Raw genomic sequence first — 23,254 nt, 5'->3', positions numbered from 1 at the left:
TAGAAATTACTCCAACACCTGGAGATCAAATAATACACTATTTTATCATAAATGGATAACAGAAGACATCAGGAGGGAAATAAAAAAATCTGAGAAGTAAATGAGGACAAAGACACATCATATCAAAATCTCTGGGACACTATGAAAGCAGTACTTAGAGGAAAATTTATTTCACCGAGTGCATTCAATAAAAGAAGAAAAAGTCAACAAAAATATCACTTAACACTACAGCTCAAAGCCCTAGAGAAAGAACAGAGCAACACCAAAAGTAGTAAAAGACAGGAAATAATTAAAATCAGAGCTGAAATCAACGAAATTGAGAAAAAAGAAATAATTGAAAAAATTGACAAAATAGTTGGTGCTTTGAAGAAATAAACAAAATTGATAAACCCTTAGCCACACTAACAAAGAGCAGATAGAGAACTCAAATCATGAAAATTCGGAATGAAGAAGGAAATATCACAACAGACATGAGTGAAATACAAAATATAATTAGAAGCTATTTTGAAAATCTATACTCCAACAAAATAGAAAATCTCAAAAACATCAACAGGTTTCTAGAGACATATGAATTACCTAAACTGAACCAGGAGGACTTGCAAAATTTAAATAGATCAATTTCAAATAATGAAAGAGAAGAAGTCATCCAAAGCCTACCAACAAAGAAAAGTCCGGTACCAGATAGATTCTCAGTCGAGTTCTACAAAACCTTTAAAGAAGAGCTCATTCTAATACTCCTCAAAGTATTTCATGAACCACAAGAGGAGGGGACCTTCCCAAACTCATTCTATGAAGTCAATATCACCCTGACCTAAACCAGACAAAGACATCGAGGAAAGAAATTTTCAGACCCATATCCTTAATCAACATCAACGCAAAAAGTCTCTAGTGGGTTTTCTCCCAGTGATACAAGGTTGGTTCAACATGCAGAAATCAATAAATGTAATTCACCATGTCAACAGACCTAAAGTTAAGAATTACATGATTATTTTGATAGATGCAGAAAAAGCATTTGATAAAACACAGCATCCTTCATGCTGAAAACACTAGAAAAAATAGGGATATGGGAACATTCCTTAACATAGTAAAGGCCATCTATGCTAAGCCCAAGGCCAATATCATTCTAAATGGTGAAAAAGTTAAAGCATTCCCCCTAAAAACTGGAACAAGTTAGTGATGCCCTCTTTCACCAGTTCTATTCAACAATTTCCTTGAAACTCTAGCCAGAGCTATTAGACAGACCAAGGAAATTAAAAGGATATGAATAGGAAAGAAGAACTAAAACTATCCCTATTTGCAGATGACATGATTATATATTTAGAGGAACCAGTAAATTCCACCAGAAAGCTTTTAGAATTCATAAGTGAATTCAGTAAAGTATCAGGTTACAAGATCAATGCTCATAAATCTAATGCATTTTTATACATAAGTGATGAAACTTCAGAAAGAGAAGTTAGGGAATCTACCCCATTCACAATAGCCTTGAAAAAAATAAAATACTTGGGAATCAATCTCACAAAAGAGGTGAAAGACCTCTACAATGAGAACTACAGAACACTAATGAAAGAAATTAAAGAAAACCTTAGAAGATGGAAAGATCTCCCATGTTCTTGGATAGGCAGAATTAATATTTTCAAAATGGCCATACTACCAAATGTGCTATACATATTCAATGCAATTCCAATTAAAATCCCAATGATGTTCTTTACATAAATAGAGAAAACAATCATGAAATTCATTTGGAAGAATAGGAAACCCAGAATAGCTAAAGCAGGAAGAGTGAAGCAGGAGGTATTGTAATACCAGAAATGCAACTGTACTACAAAGCAATACGAACAAAATGGCATGGTATTCGTACCAAAATAGACTGGTCGATCAATGGCACAGAATTAAGGAAAAGGACACACACCCGAATAAATAAAATTTTCTTATACTAGACAAAGTTGCTGGGAAAACTGGAAATCCATATGCAGCAGAATGAAACTAAACCCCTATCCCTCACCCCTGCACAAAACTCAATTCAAAGTGGATCAAAGACACCAGAATCAGACCAGAAACACTTCATTTTATAGAAGAAAAAGTAGGTCCAAATCTTCAACATGTCGGCTTAGGATCAGACTTCCTTACCAGGACTGCTATAGCACAAGAAATAAAAGCAAAAATCAATAACTGGGATAGATTCAAACTAAATAGCTTTCTCTCAGCAAAGGACACTATTAGAAATGTGAAGAGAGAGCCTACAGAGTGGGAGAAAATCTTTGCCTCTCACACTTCATATAGAGCACTAATTTCCAGAGTATTTAAAGAACTCAAAAAAATCTACAAAAGGATACAAATAATCCAATAAAAAATGGTCTAAGGAAATGAACAGAAACTTCACAGAAGAAGATGTACCAGCAATCAACAGATATTTGAAAACATGTTCAGCATCTCTAGTAATAGGAAAAATGCAAATCAAAACTAACCTAAGATCCCATCTCACCTCAATTAGAAATGTGATCATCAACAATACAAGCATCAAAGGTATTGGTGAGGATGTGGGGAAAAGGTACACTCATATATTCCTGGTGGGGTTGCAAATTAGTGCTGCCACTCTGGAAAGCAGTATGGAGATTCCTCAGAAAGCTTGGAATGGATCCACCATTTTACCCAGCTATCCCCCTCCTTGGCATATTCCGAATGGACTTAAAATCAGCATACTACAGTGATACAGCCACATCAATGATTATAGCTGCTCACTTCACAATAGCCAGATTGTGGAACCAACCTAGATGTCTTTCAATTGATGAATGGATAAAGAAACTGTGGTATAGATATACAATGGAATATTACTCAACCATAAATAATAATAAAATTATGGCATTTGTAGGCAAATGGATGAAATTGGAGAACATCATGCTAAGTGAGATAAGCCAATCTCAAAAAAAAACAAAGGATGAATGATCTCGCTGATACGCGGATGATGACACCTAATGGGGGTGGATTGGGGGCAAAAATGGAGGAAGGAAGGACTGTATAGAGGGAAAAGAGGGGTGATAGGGGTGGGGGGAAAGGAACAATAACAGAATGAATCAAGCACCATTACCCTATGTCAATGTATGTTTACACAAATGGTATGCCTTCTGTGTAAACCATGTACAACCAGAGAAACAAGATGTATCCCATTTGTTTATAATAAAAATAAATTTTAAAAAATAAATAAATGGGGATAAAAAAACACATCCAACTCTTTGTTTTATGGATGCTTTCTATTAGTCTTTATTTTATTTTTTGTGATTTTTAAAATTTTTATTTTGATTCATTGTACACAAATGGAGCAGAACTGTTGTTTCTCTGTACATGAAGTAGAGTTGCATGATTTGTGTAACAATACATGTACATAGGGTATTGACATTTCTCTCAATCGGTTCTTTTTCCTTTTTCCACCCCCTCCCACCCCGTTTTTTCCTCTGATATTCCCCAACTGCATACATTTACCTACTAATGCCATAATTTTATTTTTCCTTATGGTTGAGTAATATCCCATTGTATATGTATAACACAGTTTCTTATCCCATTCATCAACTGAAGGGCATCTACATTGGTTGCCCAATCTATTGATTGTGAATTTAGCAGCTATTAACATTGTTGTCGCTGTATCTCTGTAGTATGCTGATTTTAAGTCCTTCGAGTATTGACCATGGAGTGGGATAGCTTGGTCAAATGTTGGTTCCATTTCCAAATTTTCTAAGGACTCTCCATACAGCTTTCCAGAGTGGCAGCACTAATCTTCAACTTGGCTAGCAATGTATCAGTGTACTTTTCCCCCATATCCTCACCAACACCTATTGTTGCTTGTATTGTTGATAATTGCCATTCTAATTGGGGTGAGATGGAATCTTAGCGTAGTTTTGATTTGCATTTCTCTTATTACTAGAGATGTTGAACATTCTTTCATATATCTGTTATTGCTTATAGATCTTCTTCTGTGAAGTGTCTGCTCATTTCCTTGGCCCATATATTGATTGAGTTTTTTTTTTTTTTTTTTTTGTATTCTTTGTGTAAAGTTTTGTGTTCTATATAGATGGTAAAGATCAGTGTTCAAAAAAAAAGTAAAAAAAAAGATAAGATTAGTACTCTATCTGAAGTATGTGTTGCAAAGATTTTCTCCCACTCTGGAGGCTCTCTCCTCACATTGTTGATCATTGCCTTTCCGGAGAGAAGACTTTTTAATGTGAATCTATCCCAATAATTGATTCCTGCTTTCATTTCTTATGCTTTGGAAGCCATTTTAAGGAAGTCTGGTCCTAAGTCAACATGATGCAGATTTGGACCTAATTTTTCTAAGTTGCAGAATCTCTGGTCTGAATACAAGGTTCTCAATCCTTTTTGAGTTGAGTTTTGTGCAGAGTGAGAGATCAGATTTTATTTTTATTTTCCTGCATATGGATTTCCAGTTTTCCCAGCACCATTTGTTGAAGAGGCTATCTTTTCTCCTTTGTATGTTTTTGGCACCTTTACATAGTATGTGAACTGTATTTATATGGGTTTGTCTCTGTGTCCTTTATTCTGTACCTCTGATCCACCTGTCTATTTTGGTGCCAGTACCATGATGTTTTTATTTTCTATTGCTCTGTAGAATCGTTGAAGTTCTGGTATTGTGATAGCCCCCTCTTCACTCTTCCTGCTAAGGATGGCTTTAGCTATTCTGGGTTTCTTATTCTTACAGATGAATTTCATGATTGCTTGCTCTATTTCTGTGAGGCATGTCTTTGGGATTTTAATTGGAATTGCATTGAATCTCTATAGGACTTTTGGTATATTAATTCTGCCTATCCAAGGACATGGGAGATCTTTCCATCTTCTACAGTTTTCTTTAATTTGTTTTTTTAGTGTTCTCTCATTCTCATTGTAGAGGTCTTTCACCTCTTCTGTTAGATTGATTCCTAAGTTTTTTTTTTTTTTTTTGAGGTTAATGTGAATGGGGTAGTTTTCCTAATTTCTCTTTCAGTGGATTCTTCACATATGAAAAAAATGCTTTAGATTTATGAGAAATGATTTTAAGTCCTGCTACTTTACTGAATTCATTTATGAATTCTAGAAATTTTCTGGTGGAAATTTTCAGCTCCTCTAAATATAGAATCATGTCATCAGCAAATAGGTATACTATGAGTTCTTCTTTTCCTCTTTGTATTCCTTTAAATTCTTTGGCCTGTCTAATTGCTCTGGTTAGAATTTCAAGGACAGTGTTGAATAGAAGTGGTAAAAGAGGGAATCCCTGCCTTTTTCAAGTTTTTAGGGGTAATGTTTTCATTTTTTTCCATTTAGAATGATGTTGGCCATGGGCTTAGTGTCAATAGCCATTACAATGTTGAGGAATGTTCCTACTATCACTACTTTTTCTAGTGATTTGAGCATGAATGGTGCTGTATTTTTTCAAACACTTTTTCTGCATCTATTGAAATAATCATATGATTCTTAACTTTAAGTCTTTTGATGCAGTGAATTGCATTTATTTTTTTCTGGATGTTGACCCCACCTTGTATCCCTGGGATAAGACCCACTTCATGGTGCTGCACTATGTTTTTAATATGTTTTTGTATCAAATTTGCTAAAATTCCTAAGAATGTTTGCATGTATGTTGATTTAGGATATTGGTCTGAAATTTTCTTTCCTTGACATGTCTATATCTGGTTTTGGTATCAGGGTTGCATTATTCTTATTCTTCTCTAATTTATTTTTTTTTTTCTCTGAATTTTACTACTTCGTTCCTTCCAAAAATTTTGGATTTGGTTTGTTCTTCTTTTGGTAAGACATTATGATGAATCATGATATTGTCGATTTGAATTCTCTTGTTTAGGCATATATTGCTAAAAACTTTCCTCTCTGAATTGCTTTCCCCTTTCTGGTATGTTGTTCCATTTTTTAAAATTTTAATCTGGGCATAGGTGGTGCATGCCTATAACATCAGTGACTCAGGAGGTTGAAACTGAAGGATCACATGTTCAAAGCCAGGCTCAGGAAAAGCAAGGCCCTAAGCTTCTCTGTGAGACCCTCCTCAGAAAAATGCAGAATATGGTTGGGGATGGGACTCAGTGGTCCATTTTCCCTCAGTTCAATTCTTCAAACCAAAATTAAAAGACATGCATGATACATGCATGTATGGAATAGACACAAAGAAACCCATTAATTTATACAACTATAAATATGTGACTATATATATACTCACTCTATATATATACACATGAAAAAAAAGGAGATTAGGCAAAAGGTACACCAGGGAGAACCATGTGAGGACATAGAAGACAGCATACACAATCCAGGGAGAGAACTTTCAGAACACTTCCTGATGACATCTGAATTGTCAGCCTTACAATCCTCAGAACTGTGAAACAATAAAATTCTGTTGTTCAAGCAAATCTGTCAGGGTGCTTTGTTATGACAGCCCAAGTGTTAGAGGAGAAGCAGGGACAGGATGACAGCAGGGGGCTACTCAGTACTCCTCAGAATTCAGTATGGATGTATTTCAATATTCTAATAATCCACACAGCCACAATGATGTGAGCCATGAAAAACACATTTCTGAGAGCAGCACGAATGATGTGATAGGTTTTTCTTAAGTAAAATGTGTCTGATTAAAAGTTCTGTCCTCAGTTCTGAGACTGTGCCCTTCTTAAATTTTGCCTTAAAATTTACTTACTTTTAAGAAGTTGAATGCATAAAATCCATTTGAATGTTTTTATCCTGACCTACATCCTCTGTTCTGGAGCAGTCACAATCAAGGAGTCATGTATCACAGGCAGGATGGGGATAGAAGAGTTCATATGTGCCATGTGAACAGGGTCCTGTATATGTCTCATGTATCTTCTATCCCTTGCTCCCCTGTCCATCTGTGGCAACTCCCTTTCTTTCCTACTTGTGTCCTTTATTCTTCTAGCCTACCTGGTATCTCTCTCTGCCTTTTTCACCTGGTGTCTGTCCCCGAGCCCCAGTAAACCTGGTGTCTTTAACTCTGTAGTTCTACCTGGTGCTCCTTTCTCCTGGTCTACTTTTGTTTCTCACTAACTCCTTGTGTTACTGGTGACCCTTCACTTGTTCATCAGGTGTTCTTCCTTCTCTTGTATAGCCAGTGTATCATCAGCCCCTGATCAACTGGGAGACCCTCCTTCCCCTTTATATCTATTTGAGGGTGAATCCTTCCTCCTGCTCAGGCTCTTTTATTAAAGCCAAGATATTTGTGTATAGTTCAGAGAAAAGTAATTCTTCCAGGAAGCAGAGGTGAATCACAGTTTACACCTGTGAAGAGAAGAAAGAGAGTGTGAGTGAACTCAGATAGAAATGACTCCAAGTCTGAAAGACTTCTAGGACAACCAGGAAGTGGTGATGATCCCATCCTGGTCTGCACCATGGAGTTGTTAATCCCTACCATTGAAGCCAGAATTAAGGACAGGTAGTTAGTGTAGAAATAGGGAATCTGGTCAATTCAAGGAAGTGGAGGCCATAAAGTCATCTGCCTCTGGAAGTTGGAGACTGCCCCTGGAAGAATGGAATGTCAAGGATCTCCAGAGCCCATTGATTACCAAATTTACCTGCCTTTATCAAGGACTGCAAACAAGGAGCTGCTAATTAATGCCCCCTGGGCCCTTGCCTGCCTGAATCACCTTGTCCCTCCCCTTGCCCATGGCTCCTCACTTAATGCAAAACCAGGCCTAGCCACATAGGCAGGAAGGAGAGATAAGGGGGGAGAGAACTGGAGAACAAAAGAGAATTTAACCTATAAAAGATGTAGGGTATGCTCACTTCTTGGGACTTCAGAACATCGGCCATGGCCCCCTTCTCCCTGCTGGGAGAAGTCTGTATTATTACCTTTAAATAAAACCTGCTTAATATGCTTGCCTTGGTGTGTTTCTCTAGTGTTCAATCTTCAACATTAGAAGGAGCAGAACTCGTCACTGGTAAATGGCGGTATCAGATTTGGAGTTCCCACCGAGATTTACGCCAAGGTAAGTAAGCTTCTCTCTCTATGCACCCCACATCTGTTTGAGGTGCATCTTTCTGTCTATTTTTGGAGGGCAAAATGGACACCCGTCGGCTACTTAAAAGCAGTTAGTGCAGCCACCATTCTTAAGACTTGGGTGAAAGCTTTCCCGGCCAGGCAAGTTTCCAATCACCTGCTCTGTAGGCATGTTGGACTGTGCTGAAGCCGTTTCTTACTTTTCTATCCAGGCCTGGAGCGCAATTGCTGCCAGTACACAGCTTCCCTAGTCCTGATCTGCCCAGGATGTGTGGAGGTGGAGGAAGGGTTGGAACAACTGCAGCGTTCTCAGCCCGGGTGCTACTCTCGGGTGGACCCCAAAGGTTCCTTCGGACTCCTCCTCCTGACAGCCCTGAGGGGTATCCAGAGTGATCGGTAGATGAATGGCACCGAGGGAAAGCGCCAATTACCTTTGCCTCCTTATGGGCCATACAGTGCACAACACTCCCGCTCATCCACTCCCTCCTGGATGCTCCCCTTCCCTTGTCGGTCAGACATTAGGAATTCAAACTGTAGGTTTAAGGCCTGGGATGATTAGTATGAAAATGCCCATGTTCCCTTTGTTCGCATAGTTAGCCTTCACTAGTCTAGACATCTAAAGTCTCCCCATTACTGTTCCTGTGCTTAAATGTGCTCACAGTGTTCTCTTTAAGCTGCAAGAGGGAGGCATTTAAAAACCCCCCCGTGAGACCCTCCAAGCAAAGGGTGTTATATGCCTAACAACCAACAGATGTTCCCTCGCCCTCCAGAGATTCCTTTAGTCTACAGGGCAAAAAGATAAGCAAAAGGCACACTTTTTACTTTTGTCATCATTTTCATAATTAGGAGTTTATAGTGGCAGGAGGAAAGCAGTAATGCCCTTAAGTCTGAATCCTCCCAGGGTTTCTAGCACAGGGCAAACTAGGACCCTAGCACTTTGCCAAAGGAGGACAGAAATAACTTTGGCAAAGCCAGGTAGTAAGAGACTGGTTTTTCTGGACAGTAAGGAAGCTCAAAGTTAGGAAGACATCCCTAATATTACTAACTCAGAAGGGAACTTCTCTCTCAACAGTATTGCCAGGTTCACCACTAGCCTGCATACTGCTAAATTGCAAATGATCAAGAAAAGTGCCTTTCATATGTTACCATGCTTGACATCAATAATCTCTACCATGAGAGGAGAAAGCCTTGAGGAATTGCCCACTAAGGGAGGAAAATCGAGAGAACTCTCCCAACTGAAGACAGACAAAAATAAATTTAAGGAGGCTTTTGGAGAATCCTAATAAATATTGAGATGTTTCAAAACTTATGCCAGGTATGACTTCACCTGGAAAATTATGCTATTAACCATCTAGAGCACAGGCAGTTTCCAGAAACCATCCTACCTGGGATTTGAATAATTAGTTGAATGCCTAAAAAACTATTATGCAGCCTTCAGGAAAGTCCTGCTATTTTCATGGAGAGACTTAGGAAAGCAATAAGAAAACACACCACTCTGAATCCTGAATCGATAAAGAGCCACCTACTTTTTTTTTTAATTTTTTTTTATTTTTTTTTATTGTAAACAAATGGGACACATGCTGTTTCTCTGCTTGTACATGGCGCAAAGGCATACCATTTGTGTAATCATAAATTTACATAGAGTAATGTTGTTTGATTCATTCTGTTATTTTTTCACTTCCCCCCACCACTCCCACCCCTCTTTACCCTCTATACAGTACTTCCTTCCTCCATACTTGCCCCCCTTCCTAACCCTAACTCTAACCCTAACACTAACCCTTCCCTCCCCCCCATTATGTGTCATCCTCCACTTATTAGCGATATCATTCGTACTTTGGCTTTTTGAGATTGGCTTATCTCACTTAGCATGATATTCTCCAATTTCATCAATTTGCCTGCAAATGTCATAATTTTATCATTCTTCATGGCTGAGTAATATTCCATTGTATATATATACCACAGTTTCTTTAACCACTCATCAATTGAAGGGCATCTAGGTTGGTTCCACAGTCTGGCTATTGTGAATTGAGAAGCTATGAACATTGATGTGGCTGTATCTCTGTAGTATGCTGATTTTAAGTCCTTTGGGTATAGGCCAAGGAGTGGGATAGCTGGGTCAAATGGAGGGTCCATTCCGAGTTTTCTAAGGTATCTCCACACTGCTTTCCAGAGTAGCTACACTAATTTGCAGCCCCACCAGCAATGTATGAGTGTACCTTTCTCCCCACATCCTCGCCAACACCTGTTGTTGCTCATATTCTTGATAATCGCCATTCTAATTGGGGTGAGATGGAATCTTAGGGTGGTTTTGATTTGCATTTCTCTTATTACTAGAGATGTTGAACATTTTTCCATATGTTTGTTGATTGCTTGTAGATCTTCTTCTGTGAAGTGTCTATTCATTTCCTTAGCCCATTTGTCGACTGGATTATTTGAATTCTTGGAGTAGAGTTTTTTGAGTTCTTTATAGATTCTGGAGATTAGTGCTCTATCTGAAGTATGATTGGCAAAGATATTCTCCCACTCTGTAGGCTCTTTCTTCGCATTGCTGATAGTTTCCTTTGCTGGGAGAAAGCTTTTTAGTTTGAATCTATCCCAGTGGTTGATTCTAGCTTTGATTTCTTGTGCTATGGGAGTCCTGTTAAGGAAGTCTGATCCTAGACCAACAAGGTGAAGATTTGGACCTACTTTTTCTTCTATAATCTGCAGGGTCTCTGGTCTGATTCCGAGGTCCTTAATCCATTTTGAGTTTAGTTTCGTGCATGGTGAGAGATATGGGTTTAGTTTCATTCTGTTGCATATGGATTTCCAATTCTCCCAGCACCATTTGTTGAAGAGGCTATCTTTTCTCCATTGCATATTTTTGGCACCTTTGTCTAGTATGAGAAAATTGTATTTATTTGGGTTTGTGTCTGTGTCCTCTATTCTATACCATTGATCTACCTTTCTATTTTGGTACCAATACCATGCCGTTTTTGTTACTATTGCTTTGTAGTAGAGTTGAAGATCTGGTATTGCAATACCCCCTGTTTCACTCTTCCTGCTAAGGATTGCTTTAGCTATTCTGGGTTTCTTATTCTTCCAGATGAATTTCATAATTGCTTGCTCTATTTCCGTAAGGTACGTCATTGGGATTTTAATTGGAATTGCATTGAATCTGTATAGCACTTTAGGTAGTATGGCAATTTTGACAATATTAATACTTCCTATCCAAGAACATGGAAGATCTTTCCATCTTCTAAGGTGTTCTTTAATTTCTTTCTTTAGTGTTGAATAGTTCTCATTGTAGAGGTCTTTCACCTCTTTTGTGAGATTGATTCCCAAGTATTTTATTTTTTTCGAGGCTATTTTGAATGGGGTAGTTTTCCTAATTTCTCTTTCTGAAGATTCATCACTTATGTATAAAAATGCGTTGGATTTATGGGCATTGATCTTGTAACCTGCTACTTTACTGAATTCACTTATGAGTTCTAAGAGTTTTCTGGTGGAATTTCCAGGTTCCTCTAAATATATAATCATGTCATCAGCGAACAGGGATAGTTTGAGTTCTTCTTTTCCAATTCGTATCCCTTTAATTTCTTTGGTTTTTCTAATTGCTCTGGCCAGAGTCTCAAGAACGATGTTGAATAGAAGTGGTGAAAGAGGGCATCCCTGCCTTGTTCCAGTTTTTAGGGGGAATGCTTTCAGTTTTTCACCATTTAGAATGATATTAGCCATGGGCGTAGCATAAATGGTCTTGACAATGTTAAGGAATGTTCCCACTATCCCTATTTTTTCTAGTGTTTTGAGCATGAAGGGGTGTTGTATTTTATCAAATGCTTTTTCTGCATCTATTGAAATAATCATGTGATTCTTTACTTTAATTCTATTAATATGGTGAATTACGTTTATTGATTTCCTGATGTTGAACCAACCTTGCATCCCTGGGATGAAGCCCACTTGATCATGGTGCACTATCTTTTTAATATGTTTTTGTATGCGATTTGCTAAAATTTTGTTGAGAATTTTTGCGTCGATGTTCATTAAGGATATTGGTCTGAAATTTTCTTTCCTTGATGTGTTCTGTCTGGTTTAGGTATCAGTGTGATATTGGCTTCATAGAATGAGGTTGGGAGGGTTCCCTCCTCTTCTATTTTATGGAATACTTTGAGAAGTATTGGAATGAGCTCTTCTTTAAAGGTTTTGTAGAACTCGGCTGAGAACCCATCTGGTCCCGGACTTTTCTTTGTTGGTAGGCTTTTGATGACTTCTTCTATTTCAGTACTTGAAATTGGTCTATTTAAATTGTTTATGTCCTCCTCGTTCAGTTTAGGCAATTCATATGTGTCTAGAAACCTGTTGATGTCTTCGAAATTTTCTATTTTGTTGGAGTATAGATTTTCAAAATAGCTTCTAATTATGTTTTGTATTTCAGTCGTGTCTGTTGTGATATTTCCTTGTTCATTCCGAATTTTAGTGATTTGGGTTTTCTCTCGTCTTCTCTTTGTTAGTGTGGCTAAAGGTTTATCGATTTTGTTTATTTTTTCGAAGAACCAACTATTTATTTTGTCAATTTTTTGTATTGTTTCTTTTGTTTCAATTTCATTGATTTCAGCTCTGAGTTTAACTATTTCCTGTCTTCTACTACTTTTGGTGCTGTTCTGTTCTTCTTTTTCTAGGGCTTTGAGCTGTAGAGTTAGGTTGTTTATTTGTTGAGTTTTACTTCTTTTATTAAATGCGCTCCATGAAATAAATTTCCCTCTAAGTACTGCTTTCATAGTGTCCCAGAGATTTTGATATGATGTTTCTTTGTTCTCATTTACCTCTAAGAATTTTTTAATTTCCTTCCTAATATCTTCTGTTATCCATTCATCATATAATAGCATATTGTTTAATCTCCAGATGTTGGAATAGTTTCTGTGTTTTACTCTTTCATTTATTTCTAACTTCAATCCATTATGATCTGATAGAATACATGGTAGTGTCTCTATCTTCTTGTATTTGCTATCATTAGCTTTGTGGCATAATATATGGTCTATTTTAGAGAAGTATCCATGTGCTGCTGAGAAGAAAGTGTATTCGCTCTTGGTTGGATGGTATATTCTATAAATGTCCGTTAAGTCTAAATTATTGATTGTGTTATTGAGATCTATGATTTCTTTGTTCAATTTTTTTCTGGAAGATCTGTCCAGTGGTGAGAGAGGCGTGTTAAAATCACCTAGTATTATTGTGTTATGGTCTATTTGGTTTCTGAAATTGAGAAGGATTTGTTTGACATACATGGATGAGCCACTGTTTGGGGAATAGATGTTTATGATTGTTATAGCTTGCTGATTTATGCTTCCCTTAAGCAGTATGAAATGACCTTCTTTATCCCTTCTGACTAACTTTGGCTTGAAGTCCACATTATCTGACATGAGGATGGATACTCCAGCTTTTTTGCTGAGTCCATGCGCATGGTATGTTTTCCCCATCCTTTCACCTTTAGTCTATGGGTATCTTTTTCTATGAGGTGAGTCTCTTGCAGGCAACATATTGTTGGATCTTTCTTTTTAATTCAATCTGCCAGTCTATGTCTTTTGATTGATGAATTCAGGCCATTAACATTTAGGGTTTTTATAGAGATATGATTTGGTTTCCCGGTCATTTGGTTCATTTTTTAAATTTTATTTATTTATTTGTTTGACACAACTTGTTTCCTCCTTTATTTGACGATTTCTTTACGATAATTTCTCCCTTTGCTGATTTGCTTCTTTGTTTTTCATCTCTTCCTCATGGAATATTTTGCTGAGAATGTTCTGCAATGCTGGCTTTCTTTTTGTAAATTCTTTTAGCTTTTGTTTATCATGGAAGGATTTTATTTCATCGTCAAATTTGAAGGTAAGTTTTGCTGGGTATAAGATTCTTGGTTGGCATCCATTTTCTTTCAGGGCTTGAAAAATGTTGTTCCAGGCCCTTCTAGCTTTTAGGGTCTGGATTGAAAAGTCTGCTCATATCCGTATTGGTTTCCACCTGAATGTAATTTGGTTCTTTTCTCTCACAGCCTTTAAAATTCTGTCTTTATTTTGTATGTTAGGTATTTTCATTATAATGTGCCTTGGTGTGGGTCTGTTGTAATTTTGTATATTTGGAGTCCTATAAGCCTCTTGAACTTGATTTTCCATTTCATTCTTCAGATTTGAGAAATTTTCTGATATTATTTCATTGAATAAATTGTTCATCCCTTTGGCTTGTTTCTCTAGGCCTTCCTGAATCCCAATAATTCTTAAATTTGGCCTTTTCATGATATCCCATAGTTCTTGTAGATTCTGTTCATGATTTCTTACCATCTTCTCTGTTTGTTCAACTTTGTTTTCAAGGTTAAATATTTTGTCCTCAATGTCTGAGGTTCTGTCTTCCAGGTGTTCTATCCTATTGGATATGCTTTCTATGGAGTTCTTAATTTGGTTTATTGTTTCCTTCATGTCAAGGATTTCTGTTTGGTTTTTTTTCAATATCTCTAACTCTTTATTGAAATGATCTTTTGCTTCCTGTATTTGCTCTTTTCACTGTCAATTGGTGCGATTATTCAATGCTTGCATTTGTTCTTTCATCTCATCGTTTGCTTCTCTGATCATTTTAATTATGTACATTCTGAACTCCTTTTCTCTCATTTCTTCTGCCATGCTGTCATTGGGTTTTATTGATGTAACATCTAGATTTGTTTGCAGCATTTTCTTTCCTTGTTTTCTCATATTGTTCAGGTATCAGTGGACCTCTGAGATATTGCAGATTTCCTCTATTGACTTATAATGTCCCTGAAGATTTCTAGTATATCCCCTCTTAGCCTTCAGTAGCCTGAAGTCTTGGAGGAAGTTGATAATGCGGTGCTCCACAAGGAAGCTGCCTCTCTAGGAGTGGTGGCCTTCAGGTGGGGTATATTCCGTGCTAGTGGGCAGAGGTGCCTCCACTTGTTGACCCATGGTCATCCAAAGGGGACTTAGGCTGCGGGCTGAGGCAAGGCCTGTTTGGGCCTGAGTCTCTAGTTTTACCATGCTTGTGGTGAAACCTCACCCGGCATGGAAGACTCACCCGGTGGGGAGGTGTCGCTGGTCAGTTCCCTCCTAGAGGTTCCCCTCAATTTACAGCTACCACCTGGGCTGGGCTGCCTTCCTCTGCAAAGTTCCCAGGGGCCCGGCCCTACCTCCTGGGCCTGGGAGCCTCACCCTTCGCAGATGAATCTCCTTAGGCTGCCCCTCCTCAGAGAATCTGCCCGCAGTCCTGGAACCTTCGCTCCGCCCTAAGCCTGTCTCTGTGCGGCTCTTCCACCCAGAAGCCTCCTAGATCCTGGGACCCTGCTCTGCACCTAATCGCCTGGCTATGCGGCCCCTCCTCTGAGCAGCCACCTGGGGTCCCGTACAATCGCTCTGAGACCCAGAGACCTGCCACACACCTCTTCCTCCAGACAGCCACCCAGTATTCCGGTGCGGTCACTAGGAGTCCAAGAAACTCACTGCGTGCCTCCACCTCCCACCAACCACCCGTAGCCCTGGGCAATCAATCACTCTGAGTCGAAGTGACCCTCCCCATTCCTCTTCCTTCTCCAGATAACCCCCCAAGTGTTCAGGAGTGGTCGCTCTGAGTGGCTCTGAATCCACATGACCCGCAGCATGGGTCCTCTGGGCAACCGCCTGGAGCTCTGGTGCGGCCAGTCAAGACCAAGCGACCCACCACGCCTCTCCTCCAGGCAGCCCCCCTGTGTTCAGGCGCTGTCACTTTAAGTCCAAACAACTCACCACTCGCCCTCTCCTCTGAGCAGCCGCCTGGAGCGCTAATGCAGTCACTGCGAATCCAAACGCCCCGCCGCGCTCCTCCTCCTCCTCCTCCTCCTCCGGGCAGGCCCCGGTGCTCAGAAGTGGTCCGAGTCCAAACAGCTCGCTGCGCAGCTTCTCCTCTGGCAACCGCCTGCAGTTCTGGTGTAGTCAGTCCGAATCCAAGAGGCCCCGCTCCTTCTCCTCCTCGTCCTCAGGGCAGGCCCCGGTGTTCAGAAGCGTTGTTCTGAGTCCAAACAGCTCTCCGCGGAGCTTCTCCTCTGGCAACCACCTGCAGCTCTGGCACAGTCACTCCGAATCCAGGCCACCTACTTTTAAAGTATAAATTTATCATTTAGTCAGCCCCAAATATTTAGTGGAAATTATAAAAATTGGCACGTGGCCTTGATCAATCCTCAGATGATCTTCTCCAGCTTGCATCTTCCATTTTTTTAATAGCCATCAAAAGGAAAAAAAGGGAACATATAGGCAAGAAAAAGGACTTATTAAAGATCATTCAAACTGATAGAAACTTTTAATGCCTTGCAATAGTCCATGCAATTTTCCCATTTTAGGAGTTAAAAAGCAAACTGCCTAGTCCAGAACCTTAGAATAATGAAGCAGTAATTTCCCCCACCCTGTCGTTCTTAATCCATACACTTTTATCTTGGATTCCAACTGCTGCTTGGTTTACTAAGTTAGATTTAAAAGATGAATTTTCCTGTTTATGCTAGACTCTGAATGGCAATTTCTGTTTGCCTTTGAGGAACCAGATACTGTATCTCAACTAACCTAGACAGTATTGCCTCAGGATTTAGGTGGTCCTCACCTGTTCTGGACAAACCTTAGCTGAGGACTTAACAAAATTCAGAGATGAAACACCTGTGATTGTTCTCCAGTAAGTAAATGACATCCTTTATGTGCCTCCACCCAGGAGGAATATCAAAAGGCCATTATGGAACTCTTAAACTTCTTAGCTAATAGGAATTATAAGATCTGAAAGATAAAGCTTAATTATGCCATCAACAGGTTCAATACTACAGAAAATAGCCACTATAAGACAATATTCTGCCCCAGGAATATCAAGAAGGGGCCTTACTTCAAGCTCCTGTTCTCAGCTTACCTATGAAGCAAGATTTAACCTGTTTGTCACAAAGGGAAAAATAAATCCTGGATAAGCAGCCATAGGCAGCTCAATAACCAATGGCATATCTCAGTGAGGAACTTAGCAAGGTAGCTTCATTCTCAAAAGTAATGGAAAATAAGGTCTCATAATTTTCTTTGACATCCAACCTGTCCTGATGAGATGGCTAAAATGCCCAAGGCACAAGGTTTCTGTTAAAACCTGTTAGATCCTTCCAGATCTCAGTCAAGGCTTACATTAAAATGTAAATAAAAGAAGCCTAAGGCTCAGTAGAAGACCGGTCTCAAACCCAAGAAAAAAAGGGTAAAAAGAGTCTTTAAAACTCCAGCAAAGTAAATTTTATGGTACTTTACTAAAGTAATTAACGGCCGTATCATTTTTCCAGGACTCTTTTTTTTTTTTTTTTTAATTATATGGTTTTTGAGCTCATGATTTTTTTTATCAGTTCTATTTTTTATTCAACTAGAGTTTTTGAACATCTGTTACATTGCAATGGAGATTCACCCATAAAGTTACAAGGCCTTTGATTTTGTGTGATTTGTATGTCGTGCTGTCTGATGTCATGTTTTGTCTGTATCAAAACTGAGTGCTCCTAAAATTAAAATTTAAAAATGGATCCAGATACTCTCAATTCACGTGATTTAAAAAGGTTCAAATTGGGTAAACTAATAAAAGTAAAATGTCTTTAAAAATAACTTGCAAGTCTCTAGGTGGTCAAGCTAATAAAATATTGATGTTAATAAAATGTCTAATATCAATTGTTTCAAGGACTTTTCTTCAACAGGGAAGAGACAGAAAATACTGTTCAGGACACTTGTCTGATATCTTGGTTTTTACAGAATAAGTGAATTAGAGTTAACATGTATGGGATTACTCAAATGTGTTTGTAGAGACATCTGATTAATTTACAAAGTTAAAATGCTAATTGTTAAATAACATCGAGTACTTTTAACTCCTTAAATTCCATGGGATATCATACTTAAACATTATTGGTGTTTTCATAGGTTGGTAAATAAAAGGGTTTAAACTTGCTTTGTGTCATCACTAAACTAAAAACAAGGTTACTAAGAGTTATGTCCTAACAAGTACAATTCTATATACAAAGGGTCCCAAAAGTTTCCACTGTGTTTCAATTAGAGTACTATAAACAACAAAATATTTAATCTTATTAAAATAGAGTAATTTATCTAAATTCAGAAATTTCATAAGAGTTGTTTTAGAATGTGAACAAAAAGGGGTCAACAAATAGGAAAGAGAAAATTAAAGGTTCTGGGTATGAAAATATATTTAGTAAAAGGGAAAAGAAAATGTTTCTGGGTAAGAAAGTGTTTGTATAATGAAATACATGAGGGTCTAAGTAAGTGCCAAGAAAGTCTGTGTGTAAATAAAGGACAAGTTTCAACAAGTTTGTGGGTAACTAAGTTGGTTGTATGTATGTGAGACAGTTAAAACTATTTAAGGTTTTTCCTAAGGTGAAATACTAATGTTTTCTGATATAAACCAAAGTTTAATCTATATGGTAAAATGACAAGGATTTCTTAGAAACACTAATTTACTCTTAACTTTGTGTCTATTAAGTTCTATTTTTTAGAACAATTAGTCTTAAAAATTGGGGTTTATACAATTATGGTTAAAAAACTGTTAGATTATTGTACTATGTTACAGAGTCTACATTTTTCTTTAAAAACTAAATTTGGTAAGATAAAAGTGTCAAGGTAATTGTGAAATGGTCACTAGTTGTATATTAAATGTGTTTATATTTTTCAGGTACACAAGTTTTTAAAGCAGGGAATTTATCAAGCTTTGCTATTCTCCAGATTAAACTTGTCCGTAATGATAATCTTAAACTTATAAAGAGTAAATTTTATTGGGGATTTATTTCTATCATTTAATGTTCTATTATAGGACCTGTTATTAATAAGGTATATGTAAAATTTGTTACATTTTACACTGAGATAAAACATTTCAAATATAATTATATTTATAAATGCTAGAGCCTGACTTGTTTAAAGGTTAATTTTGTGAAACATGAAAACATTTTGCCACTTTATCACACAAAAGGAAAGTTAAAAGCTCTCTCAGCCTTTCTTTGATTCATGTTTTAGATACAATGTTAAATTGTGCTAATTATAAAGTTTATATAGACTCAGGAAACAGTATATGTAAACTACTTAATGATATTTAAGGAAGAAGCAAAGATCAACATCAAAATTAGAACACTTAAGATTTGTAAAGAGCCATGCCTTATCTGAGATAAGGCTCTGCCTCCCACATTACTGCATGTTAGAGTGACTCCAAAATAAGTCAGACTTCAGCTTATTTAAAGTTATAGTTAAAAGATTGGTTCTTGTTGTAAAAGTAGTGTGATCTCAAATAGGGGATGTAATGTGGTTCTAAGTCAAAACTCAAGATACCTATTATACAAACAAAATATATTTTTACTCTTGCTAATTTCATTTTGTAAAATGGTTACCTGTTAATGTTTTGCAGAAGTAGCTGCTTCAAGAACACACAACCTAGGTAACTTGGGATAATAAGCCATCACCTATGGAACAGATAGTGGTAACTTCCAGTACTTATATAGACTCCAGTTAGATAAAAGGGTAAATAACTGTAAATTTATAGACATTGACGTTAAAGCCCAGTACTCTTACTTTATGACTGGTGATACTGGCTTGCTGGATGATTAATATCAAACTTAGAGATTGGAGTTAAATACAGAGGTCAAGAAAAGTCCATATTTGGGTCTTGCCCTCAATGTCAGCCTGAACCCAGGGAATAAGAGAACTTCTCTAAGGAGCGTTGCAACTCTGGGTCACACAACCTCCTGATCAAGGAAATTGTTGAGACTAGAGGATGAAAAATCACTCAGTGCATCTGCTGCAGAGGAGGGTCATAGAAAAAGGGAGACATTCCTTGATGCTTCCAAAGGAAGCCACCTGATCAAGGAGACCCTGCCTAACCAATGGCACTGGTGGAGCTAAGAAGCTGCTCTTAAGTTCTCTAGGAGTGACCCCTGTGCGAACTCAGCTGACTCTTTAACAAGACAAGAACCAGGTAAATTTGACCAGCTTGATCTTAGACACCCAGCAAAACAATTAAAACCAAAATACAGCCATTCTTGGGCATTTAAAAGAAATAATAGTTAAATGTAACTTAAGATGTACACTTGTATTAGCCCACTAGAACAAAGACTGGAAGCTACAAATGAAAGAAAGATTCTCCGGCAAACGTGCCTGATAACTATCAAGAGAAACTGCCAGAGTCAGAAGTTTTTAGTCAATTTAAGGCCTGCAGACCCTCCTAAGCTACACAGGTAGACTTAATCTATGTTTGCTCGTATGATTATCTATCCCTAATGACAGAAGTATAGAGATCTCTACTAAACACAGGTTATACAAATAAAGGGATATTTTACAAAGTCAGATGATATTAAGTAGCTTAATTATATTTTCTGGAGACATCAATGGCATTAAGAGTTAAATGTTGTGTTTATATTCCTGATAACCTGAACAATGTTAAAGTCCCCAAATAAAGGCCTTGTCCTCTCCAGCCTTTGCTAGGCCTAGTTATGGGAACAATTTCTCAGTTCTTCCACCTCCTGGTGAGAGATTGACTTCTGTCATTTTCATGATACTCAGTGGTACGTTTCAGATGCTGCAACATTTACTTTGTATTAATCTCATTTCAGTACTCATGTCTTTTTGTTCTTCTATCATAGAAGCACCCACCCCCAGATGACTTTACAACTTGCTCTTCCCCAACCAGACTTCTTCCTTGGACCCCTCAATTGACCCAGTTTTTTAAAAAAGGAACTCCAAACTGCTTGCCCCTCTCTGCCCCCTTTCAGCTTCGAAGCAGCCAGAGTGACCGATGCCCCCTTTCATTTCCAACAAGAAGTTAGGAGTTCCTAAAGCTAAAGGGGGGGGGGGGTGAAGCCAGAATTAAGGACAGGTAGTTAGTGTAGAAATAGGGAATCAGGTCAATTCAAGGAAATGGAGGCCATAAAGTCATCTGCCTCTGGAAGTTGGAGACTGCCCCTGGAAGAATGGAATGTCAAGGATCTCCAAAGCCCATTGATTACCAAATTTACCTGCCTTTATCAAGGACTGCAAACAAGGAGCTGCTAATCAATGCCCCCTGGGCCCTTGCCTGCCTGAATCACCTTGGCCCTCCCCCTGCCCATGGCTTCTCACTTAATGCAAAACCAGGCCTAGCCACATAGGCAGGAAGGAGAGATAAGGGAGGAGAGAACTGGAGAACAAAAGAGAATTTAACCTATAAAAGATGTAGGGTTAGCTCACTTCTTGGGACTTTAGAACATCAGCCATGGCCCCCTTCTCCCTGCTGGGAGAAGTCTGTATTATTACCTTTAAATAAAACCTGCTTAATATGCTTGCCTTGGTGTGCTTCTCTAGTGTTCAATCTTCAACATTAGAAGGAGCAGAACTCATCACCAGTAAATGGCAGTATCACCATCAGCTTCAAACATGTTTACAAATATATGTATGTGTGTACACACATACACAAACACACACACATACACGCACACACACACACACACGCACACACACACACACACAATGCTGGCAATCTAAACTATGAAGCTACACCAAGATTTGTAGACCCAGCCCACCTTGTTGACAAGGTCCTTATCAATGCAGCCCAGGAAAGAGTTCTGGGTATAAATCATCCTTTCTTGGCTGCTGCTTCAGTTCTTTCATTTCCAAGTTTGCAGAAGACTGTCCAGTGGACAAGTGGGAGGGCTGCCATGTGGCAAAGTTTGTAGACCCCAAGCTGTACATATGGACAGCTTCAGGTGTGATTTCATTGGGTGCCTGTCTTGGGTGCCTTGGTCTCTGGCAACTTGGGTTTGGTGGCTAAAAATCAGACATGTCATGCCTTAGGCATTGTCTTTCTGGAGGTGCACACCAGGGTAGGGAAGACCAGAGCAGTGCATGGATGGAGGATCCAAATTCATTTCAAACAAATGGCAGAAGGTAAGGTTCAGGAACCTAACCTGGTCTGCCCTACTCCAGGACAACCAGACTTGAGGACCTAAGGGAGGTGGAACATCTAGTACAGTCATGTGGGAGGACATTTGGAGCCACTGATAGTCCATGCACTATCCCCACCCAGGACCCAAGTCCTGCAAAGATGGTGTGTTGGTTCTTTGGAAAGGTATGGAGAGAAAGGAGCCACGTACTTGGCCTCATCACTACACAGTTTAAAAAAAAATAGGAGGGACCATAGGTGCTAAGGGGCTCTTCTGCTTGAAAGATTAAATTCCCCATACTGAAGGAAAAGTTACTATTTTGGACAGCAACCTCCCTTGGCCCTACTCACCATTTGGTGTCAAGTCTCAAGTTCCACAAATCTTGGTGGGGTTTGGGTAAGGGAGGCACAGGCTGAGTTGAGAATCAAGGTAGGCATACCAATCAGGTGCTAGCTCAATTCCAAGCAGGAGCTGGTGGAAGGGATATAGAGTTGTATCCTGCAGTGTACTGGGCCAGTCCAAGAAGGGAGCTGCTATAAAGGAAGAACCATAGTTCTGGGGAAACACTATATCAAGTAGCACCTGAAGAAAATCAGATCTGAGGGACCCAGGCAGGACCCATAGGTGACTCTTGTCCCAGGTCTCTCCTGTTTTTTCCAGGAACTACACAGATCAGGAAACTGCCAGAAGCTGGTCAGGGGTTTGATTCATATCAGGGAACACCCATGACAAATTCAGGGATATTGATGCTGGGACCATGAGCCCTGGAAGAATCACCTGGGAGACAGAGGCACAGGAGGGGTCATGTGAAAGTGGAAGCTTAATTCAGAACATTGGGTTGCTTCCAATGAGGGCTGTTTCTTTTACTTCTTTTCACTTGTTAGAATTAGAATGGCAGGGATTAATTAGAGCCATATTGATATAGACTGGAGATGCGGTGCTGAACCCCTCCATGCACACCCCACTGCCATCCTCTTCTGAAATACCAGGTTGACATAGTGACCACTTTCATGACCAACGATATTTCCCACTCCAAAGAAGTGACCATTTCCAGGCAGGTGTGAGGCTAGTGGCCTCTGCAGAGCCTACAAACAGAAGGATAACTTGAGGCTGGACTGGTTACTCCTCCCCAAACTGACCCTGAACTTCAAGGCAGAGTTGGAATGAGGAACATTGAGGTTGGAGTTTCTTCTACAGTTGCAGAGAGAATGCCTGGACCTCTCCCTAGAGGGAGCTGCAATTTGGAAATCTAGATGCCTCAGAATCAACACACAGATAGGTGACAGAACCTACCAGTCCCTACTGTGTAATACATAATCCTGCACCACTTGGATCTGGGCCTGAAACCTGAC

The 23,254-nt window shown here is 38.9% G+C and overlaps 1 long non-coding RNA gene across 1 annotated transcript in view; it reads right to left on the bottom strand.

The window, feature by feature from the left end:
• Positions 1-16,527, bottom strand: part of LOC306642744 — an 838,964-nt gene extending 822,437 nt beyond the window's left edge. The window contains exons 1-2 of the long non-coding RNA XR_013758659.1: positions 16,092-16,527; positions 9,040-9,515 (exon numbers count right to left, since the gene is read on the bottom strand). This is a non-coding gene — a long non-coding RNA (uncharacterized lncRNA). The remainder of the gene's footprint in view (positions 1-9,039; positions 9,516-16,091) is intronic.
• Between the last annotated feature and the right edge of the window lie 6,727 nt (positions 16,528-23,254).

Source organism: Sciurus vulgaris (genome assembly GCF_902686455.1).
Source record: "Sciurus vulgaris genome assembly, chromosome: 13".
NCBI lineage: Eukaryota > Metazoa > Chordata > Mammalia > Rodentia > Sciuridae > Sciurus > Sciurus vulgaris.
This window is presented reverse-complemented; position numbering and strand designations above follow the sequence as displayed.